Source organism: Vulpes vulpes, chromosome 9 (genome assembly GCF_048418805.1).
Source record: "Vulpes vulpes isolate BD-2025 chromosome 9, VulVul3, whole genome shotgun sequence".
Classification (NCBI taxonomy): domain Eukaryota; kingdom Metazoa; phylum Chordata; class Mammalia; order Carnivora; family Canidae; genus Vulpes; species Vulpes vulpes.
In genome coordinates this window covers 74,153,096-74,167,344 of record NC_132788.1, presented here as the reverse complement: position 1 = coordinate 74,167,344, position 14,249 = coordinate 74,153,096, and positions in this window count along the sequence as shown.

Below are 14,249 nucleotides of genomic sequence, written 5' to 3'. Positions count from 1 at the left end.
ATTTGAGCTATTATTTTGGGATTAATACAACTCCAGTCCATTTTAAGTTTGCATTACATTGCTTCATATTATTATAACTATATAATAATATACTTCCATTTCTTGTCTTCCAATCTTTGTCCTATTATTAAACATTTACTTTTATATATGTTATAAACCTCACAACACATTTTTTTTGTTTAAATAATTCTGTTTTAAAGAAATTTAAATCTAAAAAGCTTACATGTTTACTGAGTTTTATATTTTTGGCATCTTTCATTTCTTTGTATAGATCCATGTTTCCACCTGTTGACATTTTATTTGAAGGACTTTACTGTTTTTGCAGAGCACGTTTGTTGGTGATAAATTCTTTAAGCTTTTGTCTGGCAAAGTAATTCTTTCATCTTTAAAATATTATTTTCTGGATTTAGAATGCAGGGTTGACAGTTTATTTCAGTATATTAAAGATGTTACTCCGCTGTCTTCTTGTGTTGTTTCTGATGATAAACCTGTAGTCATTTCTACAAAATGTGGGGTTTTGCTCTGGCTACTTTTAAGAGTTTCTTTACCACTCTTTTAGAGTGATTTGATCATAATTTCCCTTGGTTTAGTTTTCTTCAGGGTTCAATCAGTTGGGGCTCACTGTACTTCTTGGACTGTGAGTTTATAGCTTTCAGCAAATTTGGAAGAAAGTTCAGTCATTTCATCAAAATTTTATGGCCTACTTCCCACTCTATGGATTCCAGTTACATGGAAGTAGTGTTATTTATGTTGTCCCCCAGATCACTAATACACTTTCTAATCTACTCATTTTTTCCTCCTCTAATTTCTCCCTCCCTTTCTTCATACATTCATTCTCTTTCTTTTATTTATTCTCTCTTCTATTTTTTATTTCAGGCAACGTTTATTGCTATGATCTCAAGTTTAATAATCTTTTCTTCTACAATGTCTAAACTGTCATTAATCCCCTCCACGGTATTTTTCAATCAGACAATATCATTTTAATTTCTAGAAATTGAATTTGGGTGTTTAAAAATACCATATATCTGTCTCAATTCAACTTTTTTGAAGATATGAAATATAAGAACTGTTTTAATATTTTCTGCAAACTCATATGTGTTTGGTAGTTCTGAAACAGTTTGAATTTATTGATTTTGTTTTTTCCCCTCCTTGGTTATATATTTCTGCTTTCTTTCATGCCTCATAATTTTTTATTGGATACCAGGTGTTGTGAATTTTACCTACGTGGGTACTGAATATATTTTTTAATCCTACCAATATTCTTGAGATTTATTCTGGGATGCCATTAAGTTACTCAGAAGTAGTTATATCTCTTAGTGTGTGGCTTTTAAGATTTGTTAGAGAGTACCTGAACAATGTTTACTCTAGGGCTAATTAACCCATACAAATTTGGGGAATTTTCTGTGTAAGACAAAAGAAGTGCATGGTTTTCTTTGGCATACAGTTCTCCTCACAAATAATTACCTTGAAACTACAAATCAATTAATTTATTTTTTTTTATTTTTTATTTTTTTAATTAATTTAGATCTTCTATATTTGTGCTGATTTTTTTCTGATTGATTCAATGCAATTTGAGAAGAGAATGTCACAATGTTTTGTCTATTTCTTCCTGTATCTCTAGTCATTGCTCAGTAAGTTTTGGGGCCATGTTATTAGGTGCATGTTGTGCCATTATAATTATTTTTTACTTTTTTCTCCTTCCTTCCTTCCTTCCTTCCTTCCTTCGTCAGGCTCATAATTTATCTCTTTGTCCATTTAATTTTTTCCCTTCAAATCTTTTTTTTCTTTCCTTCTATTGAAATAGGTATCTGTTTTGTTTGAATTCTTTTTTTTGTCTTTTAAATTCATTGCTTTATTTTCAAACTCTATCCTTTTGTTTAAATGTGCTTCTTGTAAGAAAAAAAACATTACTAGAGCTTAGCTTGTATTTTTCAGTCTAACATCAGAAGATTTTTATTAAAACTTAATTTGCTTTCATGTTTCTTCTTTCCTATGTACTCTACTCCTCTTTCCAATCCCTGGCCAGCTAGTTTGAATCTTCTCACACAATCTCAGTGATTACCCTTAATTTATTAATAATCATATATATTATCATGCTTCCCTATGAATTTCTTTTTTTTAAAGATTTTATTTATTTATTCATGATAGACATAGAGAGGGGGGGTGGCAGAGACACAGGCAGAGGGAGAAGCAGGCTCCATGCAGGGAGCCCGACATGGGACTCGATCCCAGGACTCAAGGATCATACCCTGGGCCAAAGGCAGGCGCCAAACTGCTGAGCCACCCAGGGATCCCCTGAATTTGTTATATGTAATAAAAACAACATATTCCCTCTGAATAAGAAAACTACTCTAGTTTCCTCTCCCTTTTTCTTTTGTTATACTCTCAGATATGAGTCCATACCTCAGCACTTGCATGTTGGTATCAACTAGAATTTAGTTTTGGATTATTAATAATGTATATTGGTTTTATCCTTGCTTTGTACACAAAAGTAAGCTTTGCTATGTTACTTACTTTCACATAACAAATATGATATTCTCTAGGACATGTTCTCTTTTTTGCTGTAGTATTTCCTTTAGGACCATTCTCTAAAAGGTCTATGCTGATAATCTAATTTTGACCTCATCTTTAAAAGACAGCTATCTATCTTGAATACAAACTGTATATCTGAGGTGTCTTATTTTTGTCTCTAAGTTCATGCACCCCTGCAGGTATCAACTAACTTCTTTAATAAAGTGACTTATTTAATAAATAAGTCAAAGCCTTGGGGGAGGGAAAGGATATTTGACTCTCTAGCATTATAATCTCTTGGGCTTACCCCTACCATTTTTTATTCCCTCCACAACCTGAATATCTCACAGAATTGTCTTGTACTTCCACTTTCAACACTGATGTTTTCTAAGAGTAGACTCCCTTAGTTTAGATTTTGTATACTTCAGGGTACAGAAGAAAAGAGGAGAAGGGAAGGCTTAGGGGAGGCTCTCTCTGCCTATACCTGTGTTACCCATTTTTCACACTATCTGAGTTCTGCACAATTACCCTACTAAATTAAATCTCTTAGTTTCTGGTTCCTATCCATTCCTGAGACCTTCTGGAAAGGAGATCATGGAAATACTTTCCATGTTTCTCCTACCACTCTAAGTACCAGGACCTTCCCAGTGTCTTTTCAAGCCATCCACTAGCACCCTCATTTTCTCATTGTTATCTTTTGGTCATTCCATCGGATATGGGATCCTTTGTCTCTGAGTTAACCCTGGGAAACCCAGTTTAGGTCCTTCCCATTTGAGAATCCTTTTATTTGGCATCTCGACATCTATCCCAGCAGGGACCCTGTATCGGCACTTCTAGACTTAACCATCTAAGTTGTACTTATTGTTGCTCCAAATTTTCCTTTCTTCCTGCTGATCAAACTCAGTTCTTTTTGGTTGGAGACACTGATTTTACATCCTACTTCTCTACTTGGAGATTCATAAAATAAAATTTCTTGGGAATTTTGAGATGCCATTCACAAATTTTCATTTTCCCAAACAAAGTCAGAACCAAGAATCGCCAAGTCCCAGTCCCTGGTGTACAAATTGGTGAATTTTAGATTCCAGATGAAACACTTAGGTCTCAAACTGTGGCTTTTATGTATTAACCTAAAAAGTTAAAATGCATATTAATCTAAAAAGATGTTACCTTTGGAAACTATACCGAAGGGAATCAACGATTTTTTTCCTGCCCACCCATTGCCCTCACTTCCTTTCTTTTCAATGCTGATTGTATTGCTTATTTATCAGTGGGATTTGAGATTTCTCCCTGAACAGAATCACTCCAAGAGTAGCTTAGGTCCATAGTGGGGTCAGACTCATTTTCCCTGAGTCAATTCAGCACATGCTTTTCCTCAGGTGAAGCCATCAAAGTCTGCAGGGTTGCCTAGGAGGAGACCCACCAAAATCAAATTTCTTCTAGACATAATCCATAGTGCATAAAAATTAATCAAGTCCTACCATGACTTGCTTTATTCATAATACTTAATGGTCATGTAATAGGAGTTTTTATTCAGCAGTTAAAGTTCATAAGTGCGGGTTTTACATGGAGATAGGTATTATGCTGATGGTTTAATTACACACCTTTTTGCACACCAAAGGAAATGGGTTATGCAGGTTTTGTAATTAAGGAAGGACTTCGGAGAGAGAATGAACGTAGGGTGAACTGATCTTTTTGAAAATGTTTATTTTTAAATTAGTAACTCTTTGAAAATGTCCATCCTAGGAAATGATACTTGAGATTAGAAGTTGTTTATATATAAACAACATGCTTGCTTGTTCTCTCTCTCTCCCTCCCTCTCTCCATACACACACACAAACACACACACAATTCTCTAGTTCTCATGATAGAAATTAAAATTTTTCTTTTGTGAACTTAATTTAGCACTAAGTAGTTACTAAATCTTTTTTCCTTCAAGGCTAGCATAAGAGACTTTCCCCATCAATTTTAAGTTCATTAGATAAATTATCTAGTGTTGATGCAAAAAAAATGATTGAGCTGGATCTCCAAACTCTTGATTTCATTGAGTCCAAACTATGCAATTTCTCCAAATTAGATTCTCTCTTCATCAGACAAGATTTTCTACCTTGTCCGTGCTATTGGAACAAAATATGATTTACTCTTTCCTTCCCCTAACACACCCTCCTGCACTTATCCACATCCAACCTCTTCCCTAACTCCAGACTCCTTTGAGCAGCTGCCTACTCAGCATCTCAAGCGGATGATCAGGAAGGTTCTGAGTTTAAAAGTCTAGAAAAACTTATAATATTACCAAAAATCTGTTCCTCTTATAGTCTTCCTAGTTTGGTAAATGACAACTCTATCCTTTTTTTAAAAAGATTTTTAAAATTTATTTATTTATTTATTTATTTATTTACTTACTTACTTACTTACTTACTTACTTTTTTGAGGGGGTGTGGATGAGAGAGAAGGAGAATCAAACTCCCTGATGAGGAGAGAGACTCACACAGGGCCTGATCCCAGGACCCTGAGATCATGACCAGAGTCCAAGGCAGATGCTTAACTGATTGAGCCACCCAGGTGCCCCAACAATTCTATCCTTTCAAATTTATCTCATCAAAAAAACATGGGTTCTCCACTGACCCTTTTTTATTTACCACATCGGACACCATATTTAGCAGCAAGTTTTATTTGCTCTATTTTCAAAATATAGCCCCTTCTCACCATCTCTGCTGCTGCCTCCTGAGTCTTAGCCACTAGTCTTTCTTATAATGGATCCCTCTGCTTCATTTGCTTCCCTATATTATAGTATAGCAAAGGAATCTTTTTAAACTAAGTCATTGGATGCCATGCTTATGCTCATAGCCTCCAATGGCTTCCGTCCCACTGAGAAGAAAAGCAACTGTCTTCATAATGAGGCCATTGATACATATCATCATCTGCTGCTCATTACCTTTCTATCCTGGTTTCTTACCACCCTCGTTCTGATGCTTTGTGTTCCAGCCTAAGAGCCTTTGCCTTTTCTCTTCTAGGTAAAATGCTTCTCTTCCAGAGAAGAGATATCATCTCAGCTTCCGAATATCTACTTGGCTTGCTTCCTTCAGATGTTTATTCAAATCTCACCTTATCATTGTGGCTTTTACTAGTACCATCACCCCACCAGCCCTCTCCCTGGTGCTCTCTATCCCATTGCCCTGCTTTCTTTTCCTGCCAACTACATATCACCATCTAACCTATTATTGCCTGTTTCCCCTTTCTAGAAAGGAAACTTGTGGAGACAGGGGTTATTTTCTGCTTTGTTTACTACTGAATCCCCAGAGCCTAATAAGGTATCTGACACAGAGTAGGTACTCAGTAAAACTGCTTGTTAGATAAATGGTCTGTCTCTAAGGTGTGACTAGATTATAAGCAACTTCAGGGCTGGGAAGTAGGTCTTTCACTGCCTTGAGTTCAATACAATGCTTAGGACACCTGTTGCAGCAGTGGACAGTTGTTTTGGTTTTCCCTGTACAACCATGTTTTTTACAGGGAATAGTTTTACCTTATTCACTCTGATTCTGGTGAGTCTGCTGAACATACATCTCACAGGTATGGCCAGTAGAGGATGTCTCTCCTGCTGTCAGTCATCATGACTGGCTGGGAGATGAGGGGATAACCCAAGTTGGGTCAATCAGAGTCTTCCCATAGACTTCTCCAATGGTGAGAGTAGGGGACATTTGTTCAGGGTTTACAGATAAGGCACTGCCTTCCTTATCACAGAGAGGAAAACAGGGACAGTATTGAAAATATTGAGCAGCTGGTATGCCATGGACAACAATTAGTCAGAATTGGCACTGAACAGAAATAGTGACTCTACCATATAGTTGTGTGTCAGCTGTGTTTCAGCTCCAGACACTCACCTATGGTAGGACAGTGTGAGGTATGTACATAAGACCTAGTGTTTGGGGGTGGGATGGAGGAAGGGAGAGAAACAGACAGATAATGCTTAGTTTGTGGAGAAAGCAGCACATAAAAGTCTACCCTATGAGTCCATTCTTCATGTGTCTCATCTTGTGCCCTTCATTAGCATCTTTCATATTCTTAACTGATATGCTTATTTGAGACTAGGAGTACATTTTTGGAAAAATTCCCAGTTCTGGAAAACCATGTTCTAGTGTTTAATGACCCCTCTCTCTGTTTAGCTGTGGTTCTGCATTGGAACCTTGCATTTAGTCAAGCCTGAAGCCAAATTCCCTTTGATCAAAAAAAAAAAAAAATGAGACAAATGATAGAAAATGTATCCAAGTCATTTTCCAATGACCTCAAGAAACTCTCCCTTTCTGGCATCTTGGATTATGTTGGACTTTGTAAGAGCACAAAATCCTAATTTGGCCTCCCTTCTCACCCCAAAGAGATGCCATTTTTCTCCCTAATACCCATTATGTTTTTGGAGTCTTCATTTTATCTGCAACACAACCAAAGAAAATCTAGAACAGAGCTTTGACGTGTCACGTGACTCTCATGAAGCCATGATCAGGATTGGACCAAGCCCTACTTCTGTCTTCAACATCATCTTGCCTACGCTTTCCCTCATGTCTGGAGCTCCAGACATACAGATCTTACAGATTCTTGAACTTGAAATGCTCTTTCCTGCCCTAAGGCCTTCCTGCATGCTGTTCTCTCTGTGAGGTGCCTTCAGCCCCTCAGGACATTCATAGGGACTATTTGAGTACAAAAGACAATACAAGTCCAGGGATATGCACTGAGTGGGGAGCTGAAGTGCTAGTGCTGAGTATCATTGACAGGGTGGGTCCTCCAAAGGAAAACAAGGGGGCTCCACTTGTAGAAAGGAAATGAATGCTAGTGAACTAGGTCTGAATAGCCTGCCTAACTGATTCATACCTTTCTGGTCTTGACTCAGGCTCTTATCCTTGCAGATATTCATTCTCTAAGCTTTCCCCTCAAAAACATATATCTCTGTGTATCACACAATCTTGTGACATTTGAAACTTTAGATTTCTGTTTGAAGTCGATTGCCTAAGTCCTGGCCCCCAGCTGGAGTATAAAAGACATGAGGACAGGCACTGAGTCTGTTTTCTCTCAACATGCTGTCCCATTTTAGGAATCCATTCTGTGGCTTGCTGCATCTTTATAACTATCCTGCAATGTGAGAATGAAAGCTCAGAGAGGTTTAAGTAACTTGCCCATTGTCGAAATCTGAAATCTGGCTTCAGTTCCAGACCCGTGTGCTCCAGCTCCTGACTGCATTCCCCAGCAAGCACATTCAAGGTGGTCCTCCAGGAAACAAGCCTTGTCCCCAAGCTGCTCACGGTTGCTCTAGCATCTTCTCCAGAGACACAGGAATGGGGTTTTGGATAGAGAGGTGATTATCTACCCATTAGAAAGACTTCTAATGTACATCATTAGAAAGACTTTAGGAAGGTATAGGACTGTTCACCATCCGGGCAGGAGCAGAGATCATCCTCTTTGAGGTAAGGCAAGTCAGAAATCCCCTGTGATGCATGGTAGATAGAATCTTTGTTCTACACCCAGGCATTGTCCTCCCACCATTGTGTTTAATACTGGGCACTGCTGGCTGTATGGGGTTCATGTTTAAATGGTTTTCTACACATTACTTCACAGCTTCATAATATACTAAAAATGAACAACAGTGACTCTATTTTAAACCTATATTATCGGGATCCCTGGGTGGCGCAGCGGTTTGGCGCCTGCCTTTGGCCCAGGGCGCGATCCTGGAGACCCGGGATCGAATCCCACATCAGGCTCTCGGTGCATGGAGCCTGCTTCTCCCTCCGCCTGTGTTTCTGCCTCTCTCTCTCTCTCTGTGACTATCATAAATAAAAAAAAAAAAAAAAAATAAAATAAACCTATATTATCATGTGAACATATCTGCTCCTCAATATAAGATCTGCTCTTTTGTTGAGAGGCAGGTGGCACAATCCAGCACTAATAGATGGGCTGCCAAGCAAACCATGGATGCAATTAACCAACTCTGCAAAGTCTTCCCCATGTGACCTTGGGTGTGTTTTCAAGGAAGCCCCAGTGTCCTCATCTGTAACATGCTGTTGACCACTCCCACCTTCAGGTTTACTGTGAGAATCTTAGAAGTCATAGTGGGTTTGGTTGGCCTTGAAATAGAGTAGAAGGCTCAACAGGGGCAGGTTGTGAAACATGACTGCAGGTGTTCATGCTGCCCCCATCCTTCCCAGCAGGGTCACATTGCTTCCTTCACTCAGCAAATGTGAGCATCCGTTTGTGCTCCTCACGCTGGGGGATGGGAGGGCAGAAGCAAACCATACTGGGAGTGTTTCTGCCAGTAAGGTTGGAGGGAGCCATGCCATTAGGAAAGACACAAATGAATACATAATGTTGAGAGGTGCTGAGTGCAGTGGAAATAATAAAGCGGGCCAAGGGATATGGAATATGGAGGGTAGAGTGAGCAGTTAGGATGCCACTTACAATGCATGGTCAGAAAGTCCTCTCTGCTGTGCCCTTTAAAAGGAGGGAGGATGTGAGCCATACCAAGAGCCAGGAAAAGAACATCCACTACACAGGGAATAGAAACACCGAGCCTGGAAGCAGAGCGGGCGTGGTGCCCAGGAAGCGCATGGTGTGGCCAGTGCGGCTGGAAGGGAGCCTGGAGAGAAGCCGTGTCCCCACCTGAATGTGCAACTGATTTAGCACCACCTCCTCAGGACTTACCAAGCTGGACTATACACAGCACTCAGATCTGTTAACAATGATTAGAATTATGATTTTGCCATCTGCTTGCTACATGCTAACTGCAGAGCTGATTTTATTTAGTGTTTTTCTATAAATTTCTTTCTAACCCTGCTGGGAAGCCCCATGCCGCTGACATTGCAGCTTTCTTGCCTCTGCTTAGAACTTTTCCCTGCTTCCTGCTAGCTGGCATACTCTTACTCATCCTTTGGGTTCCAGTTAGATACTGTACTCTGGGAAGCTTCTCTGTGCCTAGCACAACTGGGTGAGGTTCCTACGTATTCCTGTGTCTTTCCCTCTCATTAGCACTTATGCATTACAGTGCACCTTAACTTTCGAGAACTCTCTTCCCAGTGAACCACTGGGTACAGGGAGGCCAAGGCTGTTTATCTTAGTTCCAGTTGTGTATCTTAGCATTGGGTTTGAGCAGGTCATTTAATACTTATCTGTGGGTGGATGGCTGGATGGAGCCGTGTGTGCCTGCTAGTGAAATTTGTTCCTAACAGGGCATGTTACAAGGCAGACATCAATTAGACAATTATTACAATGTTGGTGAAATATGGAGTGCCACACGAACCCTCTCGTGCTGAGGCCATAGATTTCATCAAGAGAAGTCCCTACAGGGGAACATGTTATTAAATGTTTAGAATTTTAAAATTAGAAGGAACCCTTTTTGTCATGTACTTAAATGTCCTCAGTTAACAGAAAGAGGAAGGGTAGGACCAAGAGAGGAATTGACTCGTCAAGGTCACCCTAGACTGGTACAGTCAGTGCTGAGATGGTAATCTGGCATTTGGATTCTCTAGCATTGGATTCAAAGAGTGTGCTTGGCACTGTCTACTTCAAAGGTCCTGGGATCCAAACACTGAGATGCTATATTGGATCCTTAGTAGATAAATCCAATGCTTGGGAGGGACTCCGCTGTGCTGTGTTTTGGAGTTTGGGGGTTCCTAGACTTGATGCATTTTGTGGGGAGGAAACTACCGCTTTGATGTGAGAGCTACGAAACCCTTCAGCCTAGGTAAATACTTCTGCAAGTATTTTAACTTCCGGATCAGACATACAAGGCTCCAATGTACTTGGCCGATTTTTTCCCCATCCATAGAGCCCTAAAGTAGTGAGCTTGACTTGAAAATAAATTATTAGTAAACATTTGAAAGTGAGAAACAAATTATTCTCAGAACACTTAGCTCCTTCCTTCAAATACACACTTGAAAATTGCTGAGATTCTGTTCTGTGAGAATGCTTGAATCTCTCCCTAAATCATAACACGGGTAAACTTAACCGAAATATTTTTACAATTTTATTAGAGGTTTTAATTCACTGCTTTATCTATCTCTGTTAGACTGCAAAATAGCTTTAAATATTCAAGTGGTAATTAATGAATCTTTTATGTTGCAAATCAAACATTTTCATCTGTGCGCTGGTAGAGTAGCAGTAAGGAAGGATTTCAGGAATAATTATTTCTCCCAATTCCACACCGTTGACTAGCTCTCATACCTTACGTTTTAGGAGTGGGTTTGCCTTTGTTGCCTAGTGGGGCTAATGCTCAGCACGGATGATGTCTGCTGTCTTTCTGGAGGTCAGGATTTCTTATGCGTTTCCTGCCAGAGACATTCCCGACTAGATGGAAAGTCTTTGAATGTGGAATTTTTGCTTGAGTGCAAAATAATAAAAAGCATGTGTATGTTAAAAAAGGATCAGCTTAATGGCAAATGAGCATTGGCTTACATTAATATTCTATTACAGTAAAAACTTCTATTTAATAAATTTTCTTCAGACTTTTTTTTTTTTTTTTGCTCCCAGAATCTAACGTATTTTTCTAAGTGGCATGCCAACCTAAAGAAAGTATATACGATACATTTGATTTATGTTAAGTCAATAACGCACACAAGCCATTTAAAATTGTATTTTAAGTGTGGAAATAGCAACCCAAGGAAACACATATAGTACTATACATTCAGAAGGGAGAAGTGTTAGCTTTTCAGGGGCTGAAATGCCTTGCAAATATTATTCTATTTAAAAGATATTTTAAAAATGTGGTGCTTTCTGTCAGATGGCAGTAAAGCAAGTCTGAAATCCTGTCATATAGTTCAGAACCAAAAATGAAGCTGGTATTAGAGACTTCACATGACAAAATAGTTTTCCTTTCCTCTCTCTACCACTCATGAAAAATGGTGCAGTGAGAGCAGCTCTCAAGAACGTTCCACAAAAGGACCGGCAAATTCTTCATTGGAAGCCACCCTGTGTTCTTCCCTGGCCCTAATTAATACTGGACTCGGTGACATTTATGTATCAGAGCAATAAGCTAAACAGGAAACAATTTATGTCACCTAAAGCTTTTTAACAAATCGATGCAACTATTTGTAATTGCTTGTTTCACAAGATTAAAAGTGCTAAGGCCTGATCTTCGCCCACGGATTTGTGGTCAACCTGACCCGTGCTTCCGTTGTTTAAAAAAAAGGGGGGGTAAGGTTGGGGGGGGGCGAGTTGGTGATCAGCACTGACTTCCATCAAGTAATCCATATTGCTAATATTTCTGGAATTTTAATGTAGTTACAATTTATAGCCGATCAAATGTGGTTACCTAAATTGCTGTTGCTAGTAGACAGTTTAACTGTCTTTATTAATTACAGTATAATTTAATGTTTGAGTACCGGCACTTGTGTTGGTCATTTTTACAGCTAGAGCAGTTATCTGCCTTATGACGAACCATTTTAGCATTTTCAATGGAAATTTGCTAATATGATGAGTGATAAAAATGTCACAAGCTGGTAAATAATGATTATTGCTTTGGCTGAAATTAATTCTTGAAAGGCCGGTTACCTTCAAATTAACATTATAACTTGAAGCTTGTCTTTTTCTCCTCCCTATATTCTTGGTAGAAGCCAAAAAAAAAGAAAAAGGGGGGGGGGAGACCACTGATCATTTCAAATATATATATATATATATATATATATATATATATATATATATATATATGGTATTAAGCATCGAATGTCATTTTACCATCAGAATGGAAATAAGACGACATAGGGTTTTGTTTTTTTAAAAAATAAAATACTGTTTAAAAATAAATAAAAGTAGGTTCTATCTAGAGTGATGGCTTTCTAATCCAAATATTGTCCCAGTTAAACCAGTGTTTTTGTATGTAATTTAATTTCCCTCCAGTGTGAATTCTGTCTTAAACCTTTCATCAATCAGTCAGTTGCTTAAATGAAGGTTTGAGATCCAAGTTCACTTTATTTTAATAAAGAATACTTTTATTTGACTCAACTACAATGAAGATGAAAGGTAAATTGTGATAACTACCCTCTATGAAAATATGTAATACTAAAGAAGACAAAATGTAGTAAGTCAAAGACTAATTACACTTGGTTTTAGTCTTTGGGGTGTGTGTTGGGGGGGGAGATTGCTAATATCATGCTGCTGTTTTAATTGATGTGAAATTGGTGCTACGGAGTTTAGGCTCTTTATATAGAAAGGCCTCCATTTAAAAGAAGAACATGTATGTTGGGCTTGCTGCCTCGTTTACCTGAGCTGCCAGCCTTAAATCAATGTGTACAAGAGGGTGCTCCTGCTTCAGAATTCCAGAAACACAATGAAAAAGATCCTGCGCAGCACCAGCCACTTCTCCCCTAATGCATCGTCATACTTGGTTTGGGTCCTTCAGCTTACTCAAATATGTGTACACATTTAATTTTACCAACTGCATATGCTGTAAGCAGTATTTATGTTTAAGCCTGGCATTTAAAGGAATTTCAATTAACCCTAATATTATATTCTTAGTAGCTAGATGAGAATTAAGGGTTCAAATGTTTTATTAATTATCAGACTAGAGGGCTTCTAGACTGTGGCATAACTGTTAATGAAAAGAGGACACTACTTTGCAACTTAATAGCAAAACCTATATTAAAAAAATTTTTTTTCCCCTAAGACGGGCTTTTCAAAACAATGCTGGGAAAGCAAGCACGCTTACGTGTTTCTCACCGGCAGCCGGTGTTTGGCCGAGGAACAGCAGCTCGGTTAATTTTCAAGTCATCTTTTGGCTTGTGTTATGCTCTCAATTACAGACGGAACGGTTTTATGTTACCCCGGTTTGGCCACTTCAAGTGCTGCTTTCAATATACCTACTTATTTTTTACTGAAAGATGATGCCCAAACTCATTAATCCTTAGAATATATATGACATAATAGTATTAAAGACAAATAGCAGTGTTGTGTGTTTTTTTCCTCAAGGTATGCAGTGAAACAAATCTCGAAATCAGGGTGGTTTTTCTGAATATTTAGTTCCTAAAGCTTCACTGTTTTCTGTACTGGATGTGGTTATCTAGCATACTTTTGATAGAATATTTTTATAAAATCATTTGTTCTAATCTAAGCATTTATCATTATATGCAAAAAGATTTCTTGATGAGAATATTATAGACGGTGCATGTTTTTGACATTAGCATTTTATTTGGATGACTAATCTTGCAGATGTGAAATTTTAATGAATTATTCATGAAATTGCTTTCCTCTGAAATTTTAGTTTGCTCTTAATGCTAGTTATTAAACATTTTGTGTGTGTGTGTGTGTTTTTTTTCTGTATAAAATTTGATGAACAAAAATAAGGGTGTGCTTCCTCGGGAGAAAAGGTGGACTATATCTTTTTTAGTTTTTTCCTGTTCCCTAAAGTGGAGACTTAGCACTTTGAAATCCTGAGGATGAGAGCATTAGCCCTCTGTGATGATGAAAGTGTTTAGTTAAGATTGATTTTAATTCTGTGTCGGAAGCAGCTGGTGATAAACCGAAGGCATATGCCTAACATACAAGATCAGCAGGTCAGAAGGGGAAAGAAACTTAGGCTGTCGCGACTTTTTACTACCAGTGTGAACAACCAGCATTTTTATTGCATTTGAGAATGCTATCATGTCAGTAATGAGTACTGACTACACAACATTTTTTTTTTATTGTCTGTATCCACAGACACGGAATGATGGAATTACAGTTGATGTCAAGGAATGAGTTTCTTTTATGCCTTATCAAAACAAAATGAA